At 45.7% G+C, this 25,132-nt stretch overlaps 1 protein-coding gene across 7 annotated transcripts in view; it reads left to right on the forward strand.

Annotated features, from left to right (window-relative positions):
* The window catches only part of atxn1a (ataxin 1a), a 362,583-nt gene that overhangs the window by 148,174 nt on the left and 189,277 nt on the right, over positions 1–25,132 (forward strand). For 4 of the 7 annotated variants that reach the window (XM_072560811.1, XM_072560814.1, XM_072560810.1 and 1 more), the window contains 2 exons: positions 6,994–7,085; positions 23,284–23,357. The exons of 1 other annotated variant lie outside the window; for it this stretch is intronic. The gene's annotated coding sequence lies outside the window, so the exon portion shown is untranslated. Of the gene's footprint in view, positions 1–6,993; positions 7,086–22,663; positions 22,799–23,283; positions 23,358–25,132 lie in introns of those variants that run through there. 2 more of the 7 variants (XM_072560817.1, XM_072560812.1) reach the window with 2 other exon arrangements.

The following is a 25,132-nucleotide window of genomic DNA, read 5'->3' on the forward strand; positions in this document are numbered from 1 at the left end:
GATTGGTACCCATGGATTGTGCCATGTGATGGTATTTGGTGCTCAGCGACACAGAAGCTGTGAAGAGCCAGTGAAGAGCTGAAGTTGCCAGGTGGTCTGAGTTGTGTGTTAAGAAATCTCAGCATCTTAGTTGTTTGGCCTGTTTGATAAGGTAGAAAGCTGCATATTAGTATGGGGAATTGTGCCATGAATAAGGCATTTAATATTAATGTTTGTTAACATAGCTGAATATTAATGTGGTGAGTTGTGCTGTTATTAAGATATTTAACAAGCTGTAATCCTCCTTAATTAACAACTCTTGGACAACTGTATTTAGCTGTCGAGGTAAATTGATTTTAAGATTTAGATTTATATTCCTTACAGTGTGGAAACTGGCCCTTCGGCCCAACCAGTCCACACCAATACTCCATAGAGTAACCCAACCAAACCCATTTCCCTCTGACTAATGCACCTATAACTATGGGAAATTTAGCATGGCCAATTCACCTGGCCTGCACATCTTTGGACTGTGGGAGGAAACCGGAGCACCCGGAGGAAACCCACGCAGACACGGGGAGAATGTGCAAACTCCACACAGACAGTCACCTAAGGCTGGAATCAAACCTGGGACCCTGGTGCTGTGAGGCAGCAGTGCTAACCACTGAGCCACCGTGCCACCCCAATTGTCTTGCCTCCCAACAGATGCAGATGCAGTGGTTGCTTCTACTGGGCCTTACCAGACTTCTCATGCAGTTTAGTTACAGATAATGTCATTGAGATGTACAGCACAGAAACAGACCCTTCAGTCCAACCTGTCCATGCCAACCAGATATCCTAAACAAATCTAGTCCTATTTGCCAGAATTTGGCCCATATCCCTTCCTATTCACATACCCATCCAGATACCTTTTAAATGTTGTCAGTGCAGATTCACTGCTGGGTCAGACAGCAGTGCAGGTTCATTTCTCCATTTGACTTACTCCCATGTGGTCACTACCTTTGTCTTCCTCCTTTTTAAAGTGCCATCGTTTTGATACCCAGCCTATCAATCCTTCCCTGTTTTGCATATGCCCGTCGGTAGCATCCTTGTAAATCTTTTCTCTGCACTTGCTCCTGTATCTTTAGATCCTTTTTTTTAAAAAAAATGATGACCTCTAGACCTAAACACTACCCTGCACGTGTTGTTATGGCTATGTGTACTTTTTAAAAAAGGATTTCTTACTAATTCACCGTGTTTAAAATAAAAGCTGTGACTGTAAGACATATGCTTTCCTTAAGTTTTCAAAGAGGAGAGATAGTTTTTATGATATGTGAAAGTAATTAAAAAGCATTTCAAATGTCATTCGCAAAGCACACATAATGCTTGCATTACTGATAAGGTCAATAGGTTAAATAATTGCAAAAGTAAGTCAATCATAGATCCTGTAGATTGATAACTTGGATTGTTTCCTATTAGATTTGATGATCTTCTCAGATTCTGCATTGAGATGATTTTAAAATTCTAACATAATATCTCTGCCTTTTCATCCGGAGTCAGTAACTGTATGGTTTATGTTGAAGGTGCTGCCTGAGATGTTTGGTTGGACACAGCCACTGTGCAAGCTTTTAAAACAGCTGGGGAGAGATCAAGACAGAGAGAGACTGAGTTTTTCTGTTGTTCCTCCGGAACTGTTGTTCTTTCTTCCCTGGAAAAGCATTTCCTTAAGATGTAAAAGTCTAGCTTGCTGCCATTTAATTTTCTTACACAAACTAGCCAGTTACCAAACCTGGCCAATTGAACTCCCTCCATGCTCATCGCTTAAAGTGATTTGATAAGAATAGTTGCTGGCTCTCTTCTGAGCCTGGAGTCATTGGCCAAAGTGATTGAGGTTAACAGCTTGGTCCTCATCCATCTGAATAATTAGATTATGTCTGGTTATTTTAGGAGATGGCAGTTGATGCCTATTTAAGCATTTTGTTTTTGGTGAGCTCCATCCAGATAGCAAAATTCTGTTCTACTAGCTTTATAATTTGGCTGGTGAAGCTATGCAAACAATCAGCCATTTTGAGACCTGCTGTTTCAGTCACTTGAATCATTAAGTTATTCTTTGACAAAACAGGGTTTTCTAACAGTTTGGTCGAACCAAAATTTGAAATAGATTTAGTATCACTTCCACACTTTTCAATTTCATCCCTGTAGAATTAAAGCCTAGGCATTGGCTTGATTTTTATTTTTATGGCCGTACTAACTTTGTAGAGCAAGGATTAGTAATTTGTACATTTGAGGGAGATCCCCTTGTAGACCTTGTACCTTGCAAGTAATGTGATATTCTTATTCTTTCTACCAAAATATACGACAATATGTGTATTCTATATTGATCATCATGTTAATTATTTGTAAGTACTCAAAATTTATTAATATTCTCCTGTAATTTTTTTTACAATTCTCAGTATTCGCTGTTTTCACCCAATTTGGTAATTTTTGTGTGTTGAAGGAGCTCTGAAACTGGGGCTGCAATCTAAATTTGACTGAACAGTCTTGTTCCCTCACTTTGTTGATGTGCTCAGCTTTCGTTTAAAGCAGCTCCCAATTTTGTTTCTCTGCAGGGATTCTGTATCCAGATCACTTTCTGACACTAGGAATGAGATGATGCAGATGTCCACCAATACTATTACTGGAGGACAGAAAACAAGTGCACCCTAAACTCATTAATCTTTCAGGATCTAGGAAGTCTAATCGGGGGGGGGGGGGGGGGGGGGGAGGGGGTTGGGGGGGGGCGGGGTTGGGGGAGGTGGGGGTGTGCGTGTGTGTGACTGCCTTTAATAGAGCTAACCTGAGACAGCATGACTGTATGAGCAAAGGGGGGTTTTGCAGATATTGTGCTATTAGCGAAGGCTTACCCAGTAACACATGCTACAGGCATTTATCCTTTTGCCATTCATGATAAAAAAATTGCCATTACCAGGGCTATCATCTGCATTGTCCATTTGAGGTGGTGAGTGGTTGTTTGTTGTAGTTGGATCCATTTTGGAGTTTAGTGTGAACCTGGCAAAGGTTGAGTCTGCACACGTTATGGGCTAAAACGGTAATTCATTCAAAATGTCTACGTCAACTCCTGATTTCTTTCATTTCTTCCGTAGAAAGTTGACAGAGAGAGTAAGGGACCGATGCTAAAGTAGAATTAATTGTTTTGGTAAACTGTACAACATTAGTAGTGCATGAATTCTGTCTGCACTTGATAAGTTGGAGTGGGAGGAAAAGAGGCAGTCACAGCAGGACATGCCTGGGAGCCAGACTTTCAAGATTACAAATTGCAATGTGAGTGCTGCAACAAGTCCCCCTGCCAGGGTCTCGTCAAGGCACCACACAGGAAAAGATTGCAGGCAAACAGGAGTGTGATTACTGACCTGTGTCAGCTTTTGTAACTGGGTCTGCAGCTGTCATGGAAGATCCAAATGGTACTGTCATTGCTAGTGAGAGTGACCAACCCTCACCTACCTGAGACTCCAGTACACAGTGCACTGCTGGGTCATTAAAGATTACACCTGATGCCACATTAGGACAGAATAGAATCACAATGACACAGAAAGTGGTATTCAACACATCATGTCCATGACAGTTTCCTGTGGAGAAATCCAGGCAGTTGAACTCCTTTGCTTTGTCCCTGGAGTCCTGGGGATTATTTTGCTTGTTTAACTTCCCGATCAAGAAAGGAGAGAGAGAGAATTATAGGCCATTTAGCCTAATATCTGCCATAGGAAAAATGCTTGAATCTATTACTAATAATATAAAGCAGGATACTTGGAAATTATCTTTCCTGGGGTGGCACAGTGGTTAGCACTGCTGCTTCACAGCACCAGGGCCCCGGGTTCAGTTCCAGCCTTGGGTGACTGTCTGTGTGGAGTTTGCACGTTCTCCCCGTGTCTGCGTGGGTTTCCTCCCACAATCCCAAGATGTGCAGGCCAGGTGAATTGGCCATGCTAAATTGCCCATAGTGTTAGGTGCATTAGTCAGAGGGGAATGGGTCTGGCTGGGTTACAGTTTGGAGGGTTGGTGTGGACTTGTTGGGCTGAAGGGCCTGTTTCCACACTGTAGGGAATCTAATCTAATTCAAGATTTTTAATGGCAAGGCCATTATATTAAGTATCTTTGAGGCACAGTCAGGATTTGATAAATTTGTAGAAAACATGTGATTCAATGGAAAATCATATATCATGAACAATGATATGATAGATGACATGAACAATAGATTGTATAAAAGATAATGATATTAAATTTGGGGATCCCTGTTTCATGTTGCCAGGCAACTGATTCAAACTGGTTTTGGTGACCATGGATGCAGTGGGTCTGTTGTACCTTTTCCCCATTACATTGAGTACACTCTCCTCCAGAGGACCCTGGTGCATGTATGCTATCTGCTTCCAGTGATGCACTGCTCCTTCAGGTTTTCTGCATGAGAGAAAAAAAAACATGTAATTGATTGTGCTGTGTTTGACTGATGTGCACATCTTAGCTGAATAGCCCGAGGTATGTGGAAGTAGCGGAACTGGTAGGCATGTAACGGTAAGTTGGCAACTCTGAAATTTGGATACAAGTCCTGATTTGTGAGTGGGGATTAAATACTTTGAGCAGTGGGAGGTTGGTGCTGTTGTGGGTATGACATGTGCCATGAAAATGCACTTGCTCAACTTGACCACCTTTGAGACCATAGAACAACTTTTGACATGATGCTAGATCCTCAGGATTATCTTCTCTGGTCACCTGTGACCTTTCCTTTTCCAGGTTGTGCCTGCATTGCTTCCTTCTGCCTTCGCATCTTGTGTTCTAGGTTTTGAGCAGCACCTTAAAATCAGGGAGCCTGCTGTCTGCTCTGTCGCTTCATTTGATGTGTCTCTCCTGACAGCCACTTCTTCTACAGACATTTGGCAGCAATACCCCTACAGGGTGGGGGGAGGGAGGGAAGGGGCGTGGTGGTGGCAGGCAGGCTGGCTGTAAGACTTGCAACTGGTTGAAAGCTGTGCTGCTTGACCCTTTCAACATCATGGTCAGTCAGTTGCAAGTTTGGCTACAATTATTTAAATGAGGAGATAGTACAAAGTTTATTTGCTGCCTTGACGAGACTGGGCTGGGCTGATTGTGAATTGAGACCCTCCTGTCTGAGGACAGGAGCAGTCAAAAACGTGCCCCTTAGTTTCAATTTCATTGCCACAAAGATGGCTTTGTATGATGCCAGCATCAGCAGCAGGTAGCTCCTTTTCACCTCTGTTCCTTTCCAACTAATAAACATTGACTAATCCTGTGAAACCTGTTTCATGTGTGTATTTGACCTGGCGTCTACATTTAAGATATGTAAGGGCACAGGATACCACATGACTGTCCTCAACACTTCCTTCTCTTTTAAATGTTCTCTTGTTTTTTAAATGTAAATTGCAGGCATTGGAAGCTGAGGGGTGACCTTATAGAGGTTTATAAAATCATGAGGGGCATGGATAGGCTAAATAGACAAAGTCTTTTCCCTGGGGTGGGGGAGTCCAGAAGTAGAGGGCATAGGTTTAGGGTGAGAGGGGACAGGTATAAAAGGAACTTAAGGAGCAACTTTTTCACGCAGAGGGTGGTGTATGTATGGAATGAGCTGCCAGAGGAAGTGATTAGATTAGATTAGATTAGATTAGATTACTTACAGTGTGGAAACAGGCCCTTCGGCCCAACAAGTCCACACCGCCCCGCCGAAGCGCAACCCACCCATACCCCTAACCTAACACTACGGGCAATTTAGCATGGCCAATTCACCTGGCCTGCACATCTTTGGACTGTGGGAGGAAACCGGAGCACCCGGAGGAAACCCACGCAGACACGGGGAGAATGTGCAAACTCCACACAGTCAGTCGCCTGAGGCGGGAATTGAACCCGGGTCTCTGGCGCTGCGAGGCAGCAGTGCTAACCACTGTGCCACCGTGCCGCCCACGAGTGGAGGCTGGTACAATTGCAACATTTAAAAGGCATCTGAATTTGTATATGAATAGGAAGGGTTTAGAGGGATATGGGCTGGGTGCTGGCAAATGGGACTAGATTAGGTTGGGATATCTGGTCGGCTTGGACAAGTTGGACCGAAGGGTCTGTTTCTGTGCCATACATCTCTATGACTCTAAGTCAGTGTACAAATGCTGCAAGTATTTTTTTGCTTGATCTGAGAGGAACATTTTGTAAACTTCCTGTCACTTACACAGGGCTTAGGCTGTTCACGATGGAGAAGTATATGGTCTTTAACCATTTCCAGCCTGTTATTAGATAAGGAAAAGGCTTATTTCGGATTGTACTAGGTACGAAACTTCAGATAGTGTCAAAGCAAAGTTTCCTTCCGGAAGACATTGTGGGCACTGAGTGGCATCCAATATGCTTGGGAAATTAAAAACAAATTCAAGCTGAATTCTGTAACTCTGGTTTTGAAGGCCAGCACTACCTTTGTAGTTTTGAATGCTTGATGTCTATGAAATGTTTTTGATAGTGCCACGTTCTATTGTAATTACCAATTATGCAGGTATGATAGTGTCATGATGTAATAAACGAGAGTCTGCTATCCCTCAACTGGATTTAATGGTTATTAAACATCAATGCTTAGTCAGCATGAGGAACATGAGTACTTTAAAAGACTGCCTAACTATTTCTTTGTAGAATATTATGCCACCTTTATTTGAAACTACCATGTTTAAATGTTCTTATTGTATATATGTAATTTTAAAACTGAATAGTATTTTTAAGAGTTCATGTAGAGTATATTTTGCAATTTGGCAAACTTAGATTTTTATTAATGTCATTTTAATCATGCCCATAAAGTATCCTGCAAAATAATGTAGAATTTTAATTCAAATATATAATTAACTAGTGCCGTTTCTCTTACAATTCAATATGAAGCCGTATACTGCTTGCAATAATGTGTGAATAATTCAGTACAATAGCAAAAATAAGATTTATATGTGCAAAGGAAAATGAAGTGCACTATTAAGTATTGGTTCAAATCTGCCATTTCAAACATAGTGAGCTTCTGAAGTCAGTTGAAAGGAGTGAAGAGGACGTGGCTGTGTTGACGTGACTATGATTCCAGTTCCTCACAGCAAAGAAGAAATCAGGTAGATCAACCTTCATTATTTTTGTATCCAACACTCAAAACTCCTTGCAGCTCAATGATTTATCTGTTTTGGGGGAGTCAAGTGCTGCAAAGAAGAAGAAAATAAGGTTTGATGAACCATAAGCAATCACTTCTATTCAGCTGATCAAGAGATGAGGGGAGGGGCACTATTAGTAGATTATTCATAAAAGAAAGAAATTTAATGCTTAAGTATCGTCAGATATTCCAATTGATTCGCAAACAATAAGTTATTTTTAAGTCTTGCTATTTGCAGTGGTGCATACAAGAGGATTCTATAAATATCAATTAAGATGAATGACTAGTTAATTTGTCCTTGGTAGTGTTGGGTAAAGAATACGTGCACTGTTGGGAGAAATCCAGGTTTTCCAATCCATTGATATGTTACATTCAACTAAACAGGCAGACAAGGCCATGATTTACTATCTCAGACAAAATAATGGCTAACTAACAATGCACCACTTCCACAGTAGTAAAGTATCAGCCTCTGCTTTGGTTTAAATGCTGGACTCGACCGTGAACCCACAACTTACCCATTTAAGATTAGAGTACTACTCAATGCAGATATAAAATCCACAGAGTATGTATTGTGACATGAATTAAGTGTTGATTTTTAGTATTCAAACCTCTGATTACATTTAAATATTTAAAACAAGTATAAAATATTTCCTTATGTTTGGTCCCTACTGCTATGTTTTTGTAACTGATGATCTCCATTATCAATGATCAGTCTCGAAAGTCCAACTTTCCTTCACCTTTATGAAGTTGACTGTCAGAACATTTAGTATGCCAAGATTCATCATGTCTTCCAGCTCAACAGCAATTCTTAAGGAATGTATGAATTATAATAATATAATGATTGTGTTGCTGGACAAGTCATCCAGAGGCCTGAATTTGTGCTCCAGAGATGACTTCTGAGACCTGGATACCTGTGAGTGAATGCAGATTGCAGTTGGGGGTAATGAGGGTGCGGAGGTAAGGGCAAGAATGGAGCAGGCAATGTCTGCTCACTTGCCAGTGTTGTGTCCTTGTATTTGGGTACTGAGTGCCTGATAGAAGGCAACTCCATGGTAAATCATGAGCAAACATGATAACGTTTACTGGAAGGCCTTCTGATTAATCTCTGAACCATCAGTAGGATCAGAGATGATTGTGATCAAATATTCATTGACTCCAATTGCCATCTTACTACGAGGAGTCTAGTTTCTCTCTGCCTCTGATTTAACTGTAGGAGGTTTTCCTACTGCTTGCACACTGATGTACGAGTTTCCAGCAACAGGCAGGAGATTCTGTCCAATTAAGCTATCCATGCCTGTGTGCAGCAAGACCTAGATAGTATTCAGGTTTCAGTTGATAAGTAGCAGGCAAGATTTGTGCCACACAAGTGCCAGGAAATAGCCATCTCAGACAATAGAAAACTAACTGTTTCCGTGCTGTAAACTCTATGACTCTCTATAACTAACTACCTTGCCTTACATTTGACAGCATTATCTTTGCTGAATCTCCCAATAAGCTGAAGACCACCCTCAAGAAAATCTTATTTGGACCAACAATGTAAATGCTGAGGCTTCACAACAAATCCTGGCATTGCCATCGATAAACATAATCTATTAACTTTTTAAAAGTCTAATGTTTGGCTGTTTAAAACATTTGAAAATAACATGTAACTGCCAGGTAATATCACTGTAGTTACTTGTAATTATTTGCAGGAATCTGTTATTAGCTGTTGCCATTTTGTTTTATGATTATGCTTATTTGAATAGTCATTATTTAGTACAGGGTTATAATTTGCATAGAGAACAATAGACACCTGGGAGTCTCAAAATGATAATCTCATATAAATGACATAATAAATTGTGGAACTGAATCTGAAGAAGTTTGTTAATTTGTCTTAAGTCATTTTATGGAACTGTATTAGTTTGGTTTCTAATATATATGTTCTTATTTTCCAACATGCTTTTGTTTGGGTCAGTTTTGCTATTTACCAGTCAATACTATTTCCAACTGTTCACATCATAGGGGTTTGCAGTTAAGATGTGACGGTGACGGTTACAGATATAATTTGCATCAGATTCCTCAAAATTGACTTGCCATAAAAATTCTATGAAGATCATTTAAAGTATGACTGTACTGATTGACAATGAGGGGTTGTTAACCCGGGCCAACAAGGTCAACCTGGTTCCAATCAGGAAAGTCCTGCCTGATTTGGGGGAAATTAAAAAGAAGAAAAACCAGGAGATTTAGAGTCTCCTCAGTTTAGGGACCTGACTCCGTGCTGGCTGGGTTGCAGTCAATGTGTTCCTTCTGGGTTTGAGGAGGAGGAGAGTTTATTTTTCTTTCCCCTTGTTCAGGGAAGACACTTGTTCCTTTAATTCCCTTTAATTGTGTTTGTAAAAAAAATATAGCCAGGAGATTTGAAATCTCCTTAGTTCAGGTGACTGACTCTGACTCTGAGCTGGCTGGCCACAGCCAGTGTATTGAGCACAAGTATATAAAGGCTGACTTGGTGACAGGATACCGGCCCCTGTGGAGTTATTTCAGTGGTGTCGAGAGTGGGGTCAATGATGGAACCGTGCAGAAACGTCTACTAGCTGAAGTCCAACTGGACTTCAAATGGACACTACAACTGGTTTTGTCATTAGAAAATGTGGCAAGTGGAGCATGGGAGCTACAGGGCATCCCAATAAACGTGGAGACCTCTCTCACTGAACTTGAGGAGCATCAGTTGAGTATAGAACATCAAAGAGCCTTACGCAGGGCCTATCCTGAGCAGAGGGACCCTAGGACACCCCACAGCACAACCCTGCAACAAAGCCGAACCTCGGCCAAGTGGCTAAAACATTCTTCGGTATCTGGGCTGGCAAGCCATTGTAGTTGCTGCTGGTATGTGGACTCGAGAAGGCAAAGGAGTCTACAAGGCCTGACTTGAGAAAGAAAGCTCATAGGCAGGTACTAGGAGAGTGCACACCCTCGAAAATTCCCCTCCATGTGGGTTGGAACCAATTTAAGATTAATGTTTGGTTAAATGGTCACCCAGTTCCCATGGAGGTCAATACTAGTACAGCTGTATCTGTGGTTACAGAACCTGCCTTTAAAAAGATTCACTCAGGACTTCAATCCTTAAGTTTGCACAGGACCTCAGGCAGACTGAGAACACACTGGGAGTCCTTGCCGACCAAGGGTACAATTTCAGTTCCGCCCTCCTATGAGGAGTTACCACTGATGGTAGCAAAAGGCTTGAACCAAAGCCTATTGAGGCAGAATTGGTGGAGAAATACATATAGATGAGGAAGGACACCACTTTGATTGGGATAACCCATCAATCCTGGGACAAATTAAACAGAGACACGTGCAAGAATTCCTAGAAGCATGGCATTCCAACCGGAACTCAATCAACAAACACATTGACTTGGATCCCATTAACCACCCCTGAGAAAAGGACAGGAAATGACATCACCAACCCCAGGAAACCTAAACACATAAATAAAAAGTGGGCCATACCACCAGTGCTTCATCCAGAGGCTCACTGATGTTATCTAGTATGGTGATGAAACATCTGAAAACAAACCTACCAGCTCAGTGAGCAAACCTACATCCAAAAGATTCACCTGGAATCGCTCAACAGCTTTTGATTAGAAAATGACTGCCTCAGTGAAGTCCTAGTGAAATATCCCAGAGTATTTTAGGAAGGGCTTGGGACTATCAGAAGGGCCAAAGCCACTTTATGTATGGAATAGGAAGCAATTCTGTCATTTTAGCAAGGCCCCCCCAGTGCCATTTGCCTTGCGGGAAAAATTAAGAGGCAGAAATAAAGAGGGTGGAGAGTGAAACAATCTTCAAACCAGTGTAATTTGCAGAATGGACAACACTGCACGTACTGATTTTGAAACCTGATATCCCCAGACCTGGAGGGGAGGGTGAAACAGCAGCTGGAACACAAATGCAGGCCACATGCCACCTCTAAGTGAGAGACAGAGGATTCGGGGACCAAGTCTGATGCCGGAAGCATGGAAATGGCCCTGTATGGAGGCGAGCTTGATCTGAGGTCAGGTCCCATCGCTTACAAAGTTCAGGTAAGTGTTACAGTCCTGCAGGAGCAAAACATACCTATCCCAGAAGGTTTGTGAGAAAGTGAAAGTTTTCCCGGTCTGTCTAGTGTCAAGCAAATCTCGAGATGGATGCAGTCTCAATACTGTTAGCACCAGAAGAAGAGGAGGAAACTCTCCTGAGACGCCGTGGACGCAAGAGGCAGGCTTTGGTCCAGCACATGCCAGCTGTGTCAGAGTCTGAATCCGAGGAACCAGACTTGGGGCAAAAACGTGACAGGAAAAGCTGCAAGCCAAAGACCAGGCCCACTTCCCTGGACTTGGGGACTCAGTAGTGAAAGGTTGATCTCATTGATTGAGGTTGCCGATTGGCCCAGGGTAGCAGCCCCAATCAGGAAAGCCCTGGCTGACCAACATAGCCAGGACAGGCGCTGGGGAGAAATAAACACGACTGCAAAAAAGGAAATAGAAGAAATATTATCAGGAGATTAGAATTTCTTCAATTCTAAAAAACTGGCTGGTCACAGACAGTGTACTGTGCACGAGTAAATAAAAGGTGACTTCGTTATGGGATCCAGCTTCTGTGTGCAGTTATTTCAATGACCCAGGTGATGAAAAGGGCACGCTTTGAACAATTGATAAAAGCAGGTTTCAGATTGAAACTTGACTTTTCTGAGGAGTAGGTACTGTGTGGAAGCAGGCCATTCGGCCCTTCGGGTCCTCAGCATGAGCATCCCATTTGCCCTCATTCTGTCCCTATAACCCTGCATTTCCCATGGCTCATCCACTGAGCTAGCACATCCCTGGACACTATGGGCAATTTAGCATGGCCCACCCACCTAACTTACGCATCTTTGGTATATGGAAGGAAGCCGGAACACCCGGAGGGAACCCATGTGGATTGTTATTAGTTGTCACATTACTTTCTATTGGAATCTGCAAACTCAGTGTAGACAGTCACCTGAAGGTGGAACTGAACACCAGTCCCTGGCGCTGTGAGGTGACAGCACTAACCACAGAGCCACCATGCTGCCCACCAATTTGATGAGATTGTTATTCGTTGTCACATTATGTTATATTGGAAAACGATACAATTTCATTAATTGTGTTGAGACTTGTACAGCGATAAATATTTCATTACACTTTTTAAAACATTTATCATTATTGTGCTGTCCTAGTTAACCATTAGCCTCCTGTTTATATGCTTAACATTTTCTCCATTTAAAATCAAAACCCTTTAGCAATGTAAATGTATCCAATTTAGGGAAATAGGTTATTGCGTTACACATCACCATGACTTATTCTATACCATAATGCGAGAATTACCTTGTTTACAACATTTAAACATCTTCAAATGCTGACAGGATAAAAGCGCCACCTAGCGTTACACTCAGCCAGATCAAGTAGAGTGTCTCAGATATAGTCCCTGAATTTGCACTGAGCTCCCTGATCCTTTTTGGTGGAAGGACATCTTGCTCTTCATGCCTCTGGATCGTTTGACGTGAAAAAGTAAACCGTCTGGGTTCCAAGTTCTGATTACATTACATTCAGGTTATCTCTACTGAGAATAGGGTCAGGAAAGGATTTGGTCAGTATCTGTTGTTTAATCAAACACAGAAATTGCTGGAAAAACTCAACAGGTCTAGCAGCATCTGTGGAGAGTAAGTAGAGTCAACATTTCAGGCCCAGTAACTGTTCTGCAGAACTGATTGTAGCAAGGAAAAGGATGGTATATATGCTGAAGATGGGTTGGGGTGGGAGTTCCATTCCGTCAGATCACACTGCTCTGTTTGTGTTCGAAATTTCACATTCTCATCTGCCCCTCTGCAATAGGAGAAAGTGTGGGGACTGCAGATGCTGGTGACCAGAGTTGAGAGTGAACTGCTGGAAAAGCACAGCAGGTCAGGCAGCATCTGAGGAGCAGGAGAATTGATGTTTCGGGTATAAGCCCTTCAACGGGAATCCTTTCCTGATGAAGGGCTTATGTCTGAAAGTTGATTCTGCTCTTTGGTTGCTGCCCGACCTGCTGTGCATTTCCAGCCTACACCCTCCGCGATAGCACTTGTTTTTCCTGCCTAATCAATCCACCTCGGTCTTAAAAATATTTAATAACCCCCATCACCACTGTCTTCTGAAGCAATAATTTCCAAAATTGCACAATGCTCTTGAGAGAAAAAATTCTTCTCTCTGCCCTGAAGGGGCTGCCCCTAATTTTGAAACAGTCTTGCATTCTTAAAGATTGACCCTTCAGAGGAAACATCCTATCCACGTCAAACTTATCAAGACCATTCAGGATCTAGTAAACCTCAATCAGGTCACCTTTCACTCTTCTCAAATCCAGCGTGTACAACTGGCCTGTCCAACTTGTTCTCCTGAGACAACTCACTCATTCAACATATCAATTCAGTAAACCAACTCTGAACTATCTCTGATTTCATTGCTAGTTTGAGGGACAACAACTTGCATTTCTACTTTTAGCATAGTGCACCAAGCAAAGGGGAGGGGGGAAAAAAGCAAAACCTATCCAGGTAGAAAACCATAGGTACTCAGCATCACAGAGGCAAGGCAAGATGGAGTGAGGGATGTTGACCTCACTCTGGCTGCCCTCGCGGAGACAGGTTCAGGCCAGATGACCCAAAGGGCCATGCAAAGGACTGTCCGAACCTTCTCTTGGGACACTTTGGATATGCCCCCCATCCCCCCGCACTTTCCCCTTGTTTGTGAAGCTAAAATCTACTGAAGTTTTGATTGAGGATATGAGCCTACTTAGGAAAGGGTTGAGTCAAAGGGTCTGTTTCCATGCTGTATGACTTACTCTTAATCTCTATCCACTTTATTTCCAGTTCCTAATTTCCTGAAATAAGAGTCTTTCTTAATATAGTCCTTATGTCATCCTTTGCCATGAGGGTAACTTCTTCTCCTTCCCCATTTTGTCTTTTTAAAATGTTAAGAACCCAAGAATGTTGTAACCATTGGCAGAATTATCCCCTCACTTGAAAACTTGGGTAATGGCATGAAAGTTAAGAAAGCACAGTGAGCATTTGAACATCTGGGATCTCCATGTCAAGAAAAAAAATTCACAATTTTCCCCTTAAGGTTTAAACAGCCAGTTCAGAATCTAGCTATTAAGTGGCAGCTATCTTGTTTCCACACATTTGCATATTATTACTAGCCAAATCACAACATTTCTATGCAACTTCTAATTCTCCTTTCATAAGAAACTGGATAGTACCAATTCCTGGCTTGGAAGTCAGAGCAATTATCTGGCAGGAGTGACCCATCACTTGGTTCTCCAGATTTTCATCCAGCCCCAGCATCACGATGATTTCCCTTGGTGTGTGGACATCGCTCCCTTCCAACTTTCATCTATGCGGATCCATCAGCCCTACCATGTCAACGCTACAGTCATAAAAGCACACAAATCCCTCTACTTCCTCAGACGTTATAGAGGTTTACAAAATTATGAGAGGTACGGATAGGGTAAATAGGCAAAGTCTTTTCCCTGGGCTTAGGGAGTCCAGAACTAGAGAGCATTGGTTTAGATTGAGAGGAGAAAGATATAAAAGAGACCTAAGGGGCACTTTTTCACACAGAGAGTGGTGTGTGTCTGGAATGAGCTGCCAGAGGAAGTGGTGGAGGCTAGTACAATTGCAACATTTAAAAGGCATTTGGATGGGGATATGAATAGGAGGGATATGGGCCGGGTGCTGGCAGGTGGGACTAGATTGGGTTGGGATATCTGGTCGACGTGGACAGATTAGACCGAAGGCTCTGTTTCCATGCTGTACATCTCTGTGACTCTAAGTCTAAGGAAATTCGGCATGTCCACAATAACTTCTACCAATTTTTATAGATGCATTCTATCCAGATAGAAAGCATTCTCTCTGGATGCATCATAGTTTTGGTATGGCAACTATTATGTCAAAGACAACAAAAAATTACACGGAGTCGTGAACGTAGCCTAGTACACCACACAAACCTGCCTTCCTTCCATTGACTCAGCCTACACTTCCTGCTGTCATAATCAAAGAGCTCTCCCAACTCCAGTTATACTCTCTTCCAACTACTTCCATCAGGCAGAAGATGCACAAGTTTGAAAACATATATCAACAGATTCAAGAGTAGCTTCTTCCCCACTGTTATCAGACTTAGAAACGAACCTCTCATGAGAATTGAGCTTTCTCTGCTCCTTCTCTGTAGCTCTAACACTATATTCTGTATTTGGTTCAATTTCCATGATGTACTTATGTAAGGTATAATTTGGCTGGACAGCATGCAAACCAATACTTTATACATGTGACAGTAGTAAATCAAGTCACAGTGTCATGGTTGCTTTTGGGCCAACTTGTACTGTATTTTAGCTCCTCAGGACTTCAAGTACATTTACCTACTGTGCCCCATTGACATCTCTAACATTCGACGTCTGACTTAACAAAAAAAACTGCAGACGTAAATCAGAAACAAAAACCAAAGTTGCTGGCATTGTCTGTGAAAAGAAATCAAAATTAACATTTGGGTCCAGTAACCTTTCCTCAGTATTGGACCCGAAACATTAACTTTGATTTCTCTTCACAGGTGCTGCCAGACATACTGAGCTTTTCCAGCAATTTGTTTTTGGATCCGATCTCTGACCTATGTTATCATGCGAGGAGAAAGTGAGGACTGCAGATGCTGGAGATCAGAGCTGAAAATGTGTTGCTGGAAAAGCACAGCAGGTCAGGCAGCATCCAAGGAACAGGAGAATCGACGTTTCAGGCATCAGCCCTTCTTCAGGAAGACTTTTACGTATACTAATAAAGGGCAGCAATTAAAATAAATTTGGTCTCTTAGACACAGAATCCTAGCTCTTACTTTCTTGGGACTGAGGAAATGGCAGAGATATTGAAGAAATATTTTTGTCTGTGTTCACAGCAAAGGAAAAACACAGAAATAGAGGGTAGCCAATGGGATAATAAAAGTGAGGAATAAATCCTTATGATTAGCTGGTCTACATCCTAGGGTTCTAACAGTTGTAGGTCTGTAAATAGTGATGGATTGGTTGTGATTTTTCAAAACTCCCAAGATTTTAGAACAGTTTCAGCACATTCAGCAAATGTAACACTGCTATTCAAGAAAGGAGGGAGTAAGAAAGTAGGAGATTACAGGGCAGTTAATTTGAATTTGCAAGAAGTTGTCTCTGTGTTGGAGACTGGCACATTCCAAAGGACAATGTGCTAGTGGATGCATTAAAGCTTCAAACAGCTGCTGTCTATAGTCTTCCAACCAGAGCACATGGAGAGGCTAGAAACTATACAGCCCCTCAGGCTGTAGGCCTGATAAAGAATGTATGCTGTGAAAATCAAGGGATTTGAAATTGTAATGAAGCATTTCAGAGTAGAACTTGGTATGTCATGTTTCACCCTCTGGCTGTATGCCTGCATTGAAAGCTATATTGTAAATATTGAAACTATAGGGAACAAAGGAACAACCATAGGCTATTCAGCTCCTTGAACCTTTTTCACCATTCAATGAGGTCATGACTAATCTGTGGCCTAACTCCATATACTTGTCTTTGGCCCATATCTCCTTAACACCTTTTGCATAACAAACATTTATCTCTCTCAGATTTAAAACTAACAACTAATCTAGCATAATTTGTCATTTGTGGAATAGTTCCCTATCTTTTTCACCTCTTGTGTGTAGAAGTATTCCTAACATCTCTCCTGGATGGTCTGGCCCTAATTTTAAGACTATGCCCCTGAGTTCTAGAACTGTTAATCAGTGGAAATACGGTAGATAATGATAAACTATTTTTCCTGTTATCTTGAAGAGTTCAACCAGTTTATGGTTTAAAATTCTAAATTCTAGAGAAAACAGGTCTAATTTTTATAATCTCTCCTGGTAACAACCCTTAAAGTCCAAATATCATTCTTATGAACCTACGTTATACTCCCTCCAAGGCCAATATGTCTAGGTATGGTGTTCAGATCTTTGCACAGTACTCCAAGTGGGGTCTAATCTGGGTTTTGTATTGTTGCAGGATAACCTCTGTATCCTTATACTTTACTCCTCTAGATATAAAGGCCAAAATTCCATTAGACAACTTGATTATTTTCTGTAACGGTTTTAAGATCTATCTACCTTAACCCCTTAGTATCTTTAGACATCCTTTGTATTTAACTTCATACCATTTAGAAAGTACTCTTACCTGTCCTTTTTGGTCTAAAATGGATAACCTCACAATTGCTTACATTTTAACAGCATTGGCCACAATTTTTCCCATTCACTTAGCATAAAATTAAAATGGGATATTGAAAGACTATCATCCAGTTTACAATGCTACCTGACTTTGTGTTATCAACAAATTTGGACATATGACTTTATGCTATTATCCAAGTCGTTAATAAATAACATGAACAACTGAGGCCCTAACACACATTCTTGTGGGACACCACTGATTATATTCTGCCAACTTGAATACCTAGCCATTATCCCCACTTTCTGTCACCCGCCACTCAAACTGTTTCTCAGCCACGTTAGTAATTTGCCCTCCATTCCATGGGCTTGAAAGTTAGCGAATAGTCTCTATTGGAGGACATTATTAAATGTCTTCTGGATAAACAAGATTCATAGACATTTCCTAGTATACTACTTCAGTCACCTCCTCAAAACATTCAATGAATTTTGTTAAGCATGATTCACCTGTCATGAATCACAACAGTACCAAGGTACGTGAGTGGAACGTGTAGTGAAAACCTAAATTTTTTTGTCATTTTCTGTCATTTTCCAAGTCAGCAGGTTTAATACTATTTTTGATATACACTTGCGATGCCAAGGCATACAAGACTATACGTTGTTTTTGGCAGGCACATGTTCAATTAGGCTAAAGGACTTTTTTCTGTGTTGTAGACCTTTTTGACCCTATGATGTACTTTCACAAAAACATGAATAAAGAATAATTTTGAAAAAAACGTTATAGGAAAATTGCTGAAATCCATTATGAAGGAAACCTCAATCATACACTTTAAAAGTCATAGTTCAATCAGACAAAGCTAACATGTTTTTATGAAAAAGAAATGATGTTTGGAAAATTTATTTTGATGAAATTACGAGTAATATAGGTAAAGAGGAGTCAATACACGCAATATATTACAATTTCCAAAACTCAAAATGAGCAGGCATGGAGTTGAGTTGATATGTTAGTGTGAATAAATGATTGGTTAATGGAGGGAAAGTAGAGAATTGGATAAGGATATTTCAAGCTGGCATGCTGTAAACTAGTGCTGTGGTGGGACATCAGCTTCTCACAGTCTACATTAATGACTTGGATGAAGAGACAGAATAATATATTTAAGTCTATTGACAGTATAAAGCGAGGTGTAAACATGAGTTGTGAGGAGGTCATAGAGACTGCAAAGATTAAATGTACAGGCAACAAGCTGCAGATGGAGTATAATGTAGAGATGTATGAGATATCCACTTTGGGAATAAAAGTTCAGTAAGTATTTTGTAAAATACATGTAACTTCACATTTTGATTTTGAAACACGAGTATAAGATCCTAAGAAATAGGAAGAGGAGTGGGCCTTTCAGCCCATCAGAGCTGATCTGACATTCAATCGGATCAGAGCTGATCTGACATTCAATCGGATCAGAGCTGATCTGACATTCAATCGGATCAGAGCTGATCTGCCATTCAATCGGATCAGAGCTGATCTGACATTCCCAAGCCCATGTTTTTACTCTTTCCCCATAACCTTTGATTCCCCTATTGATCAAGAATCTATCTCAGCCTTAAATATACTCAAAAACTCTGCCCATCCAGCCCTCTGTGGCTAGGAGTTCGAAAGATTCTCAGCCCTTTGAGAAGAGATTTCTTTTCATCTCAGCCTTAAATTAACAGCCTTTTATTCCGAGACTATGCCCTCTGGTCCTAGACTTTGCCATCCTTTCCACATTTACTTTGTCAAGCCCCTTAAGAATTCTATGTTTCAATGAGATCACCTCTTACTCTTCTAAGCTCCAGTGAGTAGACTTAGCTTTTGCTCATATGACTATCCCTCCATACCAGAGATCATCTGAGTGAAGCAACAATGAAATGTTACCTTTTTCTAAATAAGGGGACCAAAACCCTGTGCAGTACTTACAGATGTAGTCTCACCAGCATCTTGTACAGTTCCAGTAAGACATCCCTACTCTTATACTTCAACCATGAAATAAGGGCTAATATTCCACAAACTTTCTAATTACCTATTGCGCCTGTGTAACCTATGGAATTCTTTACTGCAGATGGTTATTTAGGCTGGGATAAACAAATTTGTACGCAGTAAGGGAATCAAGGTCTATGGGGAAAAAGGCAAGAGTTGAGAGTATAAGATTGGCCATGACCTCGTTGTTGGGATGAATGGTCTACATCTTTGGCCTGAACCTTTAATGCATTTGCATTGAGTTTCTGTTTTTAAGGATAATTTTTCATTGGAAATGGTAAAGTAGATTCACCAGATTGATTTCTGTGATGAGTGGAAAAACTGAGTAAATTGAGTCATATTTTCTGGACTTTAGCAAAACTGAGAGGTGATGATGTTTTTAGGGGATTGACAGTGTAGATACTGGAATGTTGTTTCAGCTGGCTGGAAATCTGGGATTCAGAACTCAAAACAAAATTGTGAATCTTCTGAACTCTGTACAGAGATGGGATGGTCAGATTTTTGGCCACTGGGGGAATCCAGGGATATGGCAAGCCGACAGGAAAGTAAACTTGAGGCAGTAGATCACCCATCATGGTATTGTACCCGAGAGAGTGGTAATTTGCAGAATAGATGGACATGGTGGCTCAGTGGTGAGCACTGCTGCCTCACAGCACCAGGGTCACAGGTTCGATTCCAGCCTCGGGCGACTGTCTGTGTGGAGTTTGCACATTCTCCCAGTGTCTGTGAGAGTTTCCTCCCACTGTCACAGAGATGTGCATGCCAGGTGAACTGGCCATGTTCAATTGCCCACAGTGTCAGGTGCGTTAGTCAGGGCCAAACCTAGGTTAGGGGAATGGGTCTTGGGTGGGTTGCCCAAGAAGGGTCAGTGTTGACTGGTTGGGCCGAAGGGCCTGTTTCCATCATCTCATTTGTAATCAGTTGCACGGTTCGCCCCTGTCCTGGCTGTGGATTACACACGGGGATGTTTGCTGTCTCCTTCAGTCAGGTTAATTCCCGGCATGATGCCCCTCCCTCTGCTGCTCCGGGCCGGGGCCCCTCACGTTACACCCGGGGCCGGTGTGTTTTTATTCTCTCTGTCGCTGCTCGGCTCAGGTCAGGGTCAGGGTCAGGGTCAGGGTTAGGGTTTGTTTGTCTCTCTGCCGGAGTTGTGCCGGGTGTGGGGGGCAGTGGGAGGCCCCGGGCCGGGCCGGGTGTGGGGGGCAGTGGGAGGCCCCGGGCCGGGTGCGGGGGGCAGTGGGAGGCCCCGGGCAGGGCAGGGCCGGGCCGGGCGCGGGGGGCAGTGGGAGGCCCCGGGCCGGGCGCGGGGGGCAGTGGGAGGCCCCGGGCCGGGCGCGGGGGGCAGTGGGAGGCCCCGGGCCGGGCCGGGCCGGGCCGGGCCGGGTGTGGGGGGCAGTGGGAGGCCCCGGGCCGGGCCGGGTCGGGTGTGGGGGGCAGTGGGAGGCCCCGGGTCGGGTGTGGGGGGCAGTGGGAGGCCCCGGGCCGGCCCGGGCCGGGTGTGGGGGGCAGTGGGAGGCCCCGGCCCGGGCCGGGTGTGGGGGGCAGTGGGAGGCCCCGGGCCGGGCCGGGTCGGGTGTGGGGGGCAGTGGGAGGCCCCGGGCCGGGCCGGGCCGGGCCGGGTGTGGGGGGCAGTGGGAGGCCCCGGGTCGGGTGTGGGGGGCAGTGGGGGGCCCCAGGCCGGGCCGGGCCGGGTGTGGGGGGCAGTGGGAGGCCCCGGCCCGGGCCGGGCGCGGGGGGCAGTGGGAGGCCCCGGGCAGGGCAGGGCAGGGCGCGGGGGGCAGTGGGAGGCCCCGGGCCGGGTGTGGGGGGCAGTGGGAGGCCCCGGGCCGGGTGTGGGGGGCAGTGGGAGGCCCCGGCCCGGGCCGGGTGTGGGGGGCAGTGGGAGGCCCCGGGCCGGGCCGGGCAGGGCCGGGTGTGGGGGGCAGTGGGAGGCCCCGGGCCGGGCCGGGTCGGGTCGGGTGTGGGGGGCAGTGGGAGGCCCCGGGTCGGGTGTGGGGGGCAGTGGGAGGCCCCGGGCCGGGCGCGGGGGGCAGTGGGAGGCCCCGGGCCGGGCGCGGGGGGCAGTGGGAGGCCCCGGGCCGGGCCGGGCCGGGCCGGGTGCGGGGGGCAGTGGGAGGCCCCGGGTCGGGTGTGGGGGGCAGTGGGAGGCCCCGGGCCGGCCCGGGCCGGCCCGGGCCGGGTGTGGGGGGCAGTGGGAGGCCCCGGCCCGGGCCGGGTGTGGGGGGCAGTGGGAGGCCCCGGCCCGGGCCGGGTGTGGGGGGCAGTGGGAGGCCCCGGGTCGGGTGTGGGGGGCAGTGGGGGGCCCCAGGCCGGGCCGGGCCGGGTGTGGGGGGCAGTGGGGGGCCCCAGGCCGGGCCGGGCCGGGTGTGGGGGGCAGTGGGAGGCCCCGGCCCGGGCGCGGGGGGCAGTGGGAGGCCCCGGGCAGGGCAGGGCAGGGCGCGGGGGGCAGTGGGAGGCCCCGGGCCGGGTGTGGGGGGCAGTGGGAGGCCCCGGCCCGGGCCGGGTGTGGGGGGCAGTGGGAGGCCCCGGGCCGGGCCGGGCAGGGCCGGGTGTGGGGGGCAGTGGGAGGCCCCGGGCCGGGCCGGGCAGGGCCGGGTGTGGGGGGCAGTGGGAGGCCCCGGGCCGGGCCGGGCCGGGCCGGGTCGGGTCGGGTGTGGGGGGCAGTGGGAGGCCCCGGGTCGGGTGTGGGGGGCAGTGGGAGGCCCCGGGCCGGGCGCGGGGGGCAGTGGGAGGCCCCGGGCCGGGCGCGGGGGGCAGTGGGAGGCCCCGGGCCGGGCGCGGGGGGCAGTGGGAGGCCCCGGGCCGGGCCGGGCCGGGTGCGGGGGGCAGTGGGAGGCCCCGGGCCGGGTGTAGGGGGCAGTGGGAGGCCCCGGGCCGGGTGTAGGGGGCAGTGGGAGGCCCCGGGCCGGGTGTGGGGGGCAGTGGGAGGCCCCGGGCCGGGCGCGGGGGGCAGTGGGAGGCCCCGGGCCGGGCCGGGCCGGGCGTAGGGGGCAGTGGGAGGCCCCGGGCCGGGCCGGGTGCGGGGGGCAGTGGGAGGCCCCGGGCCGGGTGCAGGGGGCAGTGGGAGGCCCCGGGCCGGGCCGGGTGTAGGGGGCAGTGGGAGGCCCCGGGCCGGGTGTAGGGGGCAGTGGGAGGCCCCGGGCCGGGCCGGGTCGGGTGTAGGGGGCAGTGGGAGGCCCCGGGCCGGGCCGGGTGTAGGGGGCAGTGGGAGGCCCCGGGCCGGGCCGGGCCGGGTGTAGGGGGCAGTGGGAGGCCCCGGGCCGGGCCGGGCCGGGTGTAGGGGGCAGTGGGAGGCCCCGGGCCGGGCCGGGCCGGGTGTAGGGGGCAGTGGGAGGCCCCGGGCCGGGCCGCCATCTTCCCGCTCCCAGATTCCGGCCGGACGGGATTGACCGGCGCACACAGGAAGATGGTGGCCCTCAGGGAAGTAGGAAGCAGCGGCCAAGGGACGGGGGCAGCATCGACCAGGTTTACAATCCCCCCTCCCTCACTGTTACCAGCTTTAATCACCCCCCCCCGGGCCCTTCCAGGGGCTAAAACTTGCCTCAGCAACGTCAGTAAATCTGACCAGAGTTTAAACCACAGTGTGTGTGTCTGACGGGTTTAGGTTGAAGCCCCCTTTAGACAAACAAATGTGAACGAGAGAGACACCGGAGGGGGGCGTATCCATGGCTCCCGGCTCCCCGTTACCCTGAACCTGCCCGGCCCACTTCATCCCCCCCCCCCCCCCCGGCCCCGGCCCCGGCCCCGGCCCCGGCCCCGGCCCCGGCCCCCGGGCCCCGGGACACCAGCTCCTCCTCCCCCCCCCGGCCCCGGTCCCGGTCCCGGTCCCGGTCCCGGTCCCGGTCCCGGTCCCCCAGCTCCTCTCTACAAACTGGAACGTGGGAAGCTTCGGCGGAAGACGGAGCTCTTTTATTTTTTGTTTTCTTCATTTGCCTGCTTTGTGTTTGAAGGTTCCCAGAGATCGGCCGCTTCTCTCAAGAATCAAAGTGCTCAGATGACCGACCAGCGCACTGAGCTGCGGCTGGTAAGGGATCTATTCAGACTGTGTCAATATTTATATCCTCTGTTTGTGCCCTTGTGTATCGGGGTTTACACAATATAACGGTTCTGAGGGATTGAGTTACAGACCATCATTGGAATGTTAATGCGTCTTACAATATGTAAACAGTGTGTTAAAGTGAACATAAAATCATCTTTTAGCTCAGCAACGTATAAAGTAATTACTTTTTGGGTGAATTTAACTTTAAGTTCTTTTAGTTACTTTATAACTACTATACTGTACTTGCTACTTCAACTGAACTGAATATTACCTGGAAAATAGGTCACACTGCAGGTGATCTGAAGCATGAATTGCAGTATTTTTGTTTGTCTGAGATAGGTCATTTTATACATGAACAATTTACATTAATGGAATGCCTCAGCATCTTGACTATCTTTCTCCTCCACAAATAAGACTAGAGTAGCAAGTAAATAATCCTCCCACCCAGTTGTAGAGCTCCCATGATTTACAGTGCCACTGTTATTTTTCTGGCTTCTTCAGGGTAGTAGCTGGAAATAGCTCATGAACTAGACTAATAGTGACTCTGAGCAGCATATCGGAACAGAAATGCTTGTCTCCTCAATAAACGTACTCTCATTTTGATGAACTTTAATGGAGACAAAATATATAAAATGACACATGCTGATGTTTCTCAGTATTTTATACAGATTTTGTGTTAATGCCTAACTGATTGAAAGTGTGCCAACATGTCATCAAGGATCTGATGTTTGCTGATCAAAAGAATGTTTGTTTTCAAATAGCATTGAATTTCCACAAGGTTAGTTTATACAGTTTCTGCAGACAGTGCTAATGTGTGGCTGCTCTTTCTTTCAAATTTCTGATTCTAATTAGTTAAAGTAATTGTAGATAAGGAAATAAATACATTTTGTTTGCCTAAAACAAACTTTGTTTATAGATTACAGAAACCTCTGAAATTATACTTTAAAGTTTGTTTTTTAAATGTCTCGTGGACACCATTTCAGAGTGCATCATTACTGCAAGCTGAAGTGCTAAATTCTTTCAGGATACATTCATATTTTGAGATTCATATATTTCTTCAAAGAAGCACTAAACAATAATCTGTGAAAAGTTGTATGTTCTTTCCACCATAATAATTTGATCAAATTTTCGTAAGGCTTACTGTTTGTGTTTGCCTTTGCAAATAAGTAAAATTGTGTGGTCCAATAAATTTAAAAAGACTTGCAATTGCAAAGGAGCTTGCAAAGCCTCAGGATTGTACAGATTGTGAAGTACCTTTGAACCATAGTTACCAATGCACTGTAAGTAACCGGGCAGCTCACTATGAAATGTCAAGATCTTGCATATACAAGGTGGTAACACCAAATAATCTGTTTTAATGATGTTGGTTGGGAACCAATATTAACTGCCAAATTGGGAAGAACCTGCTTATTTTTTAAAATAATGACACAAAATCTTTTACATCCTTCAAGTTTAACATCTCATTTGAAAGACTTTGCCAGTAACAAGTGATGTTTAAGAAGGAAATTGAAGGGAAAGTTAGAACAAGGGAAGTCAAGAAAGACAACTGTATCAATGAGGCAGAAAACTCAAAAAGGGGTCGTGCTGTAAGGTTAAGTGAAATAGGAGTTGATGGGAAGGGTGAGGGCAGTAACAAATTAAAAATACTATACATGAATGCACGAAGCTTTAGACATAACATGGATGAGCTTGAGGCTCTTTTGGAAATTGGCAGATACGATATTGTGGGGATAACTGAGACATGGCTTCAAGTGGACAGG

Source organism: Chiloscyllium punctatum, chromosome 41 (assembly GCF_047496795.1).
Source record: "Chiloscyllium punctatum isolate Juve2018m chromosome 41, sChiPun1.3, whole genome shotgun sequence".
Lineage (NCBI taxonomy): Eukaryota > Metazoa > Chordata > Chondrichthyes > Orectolobiformes > Hemiscylliidae > Chiloscyllium > Chiloscyllium punctatum.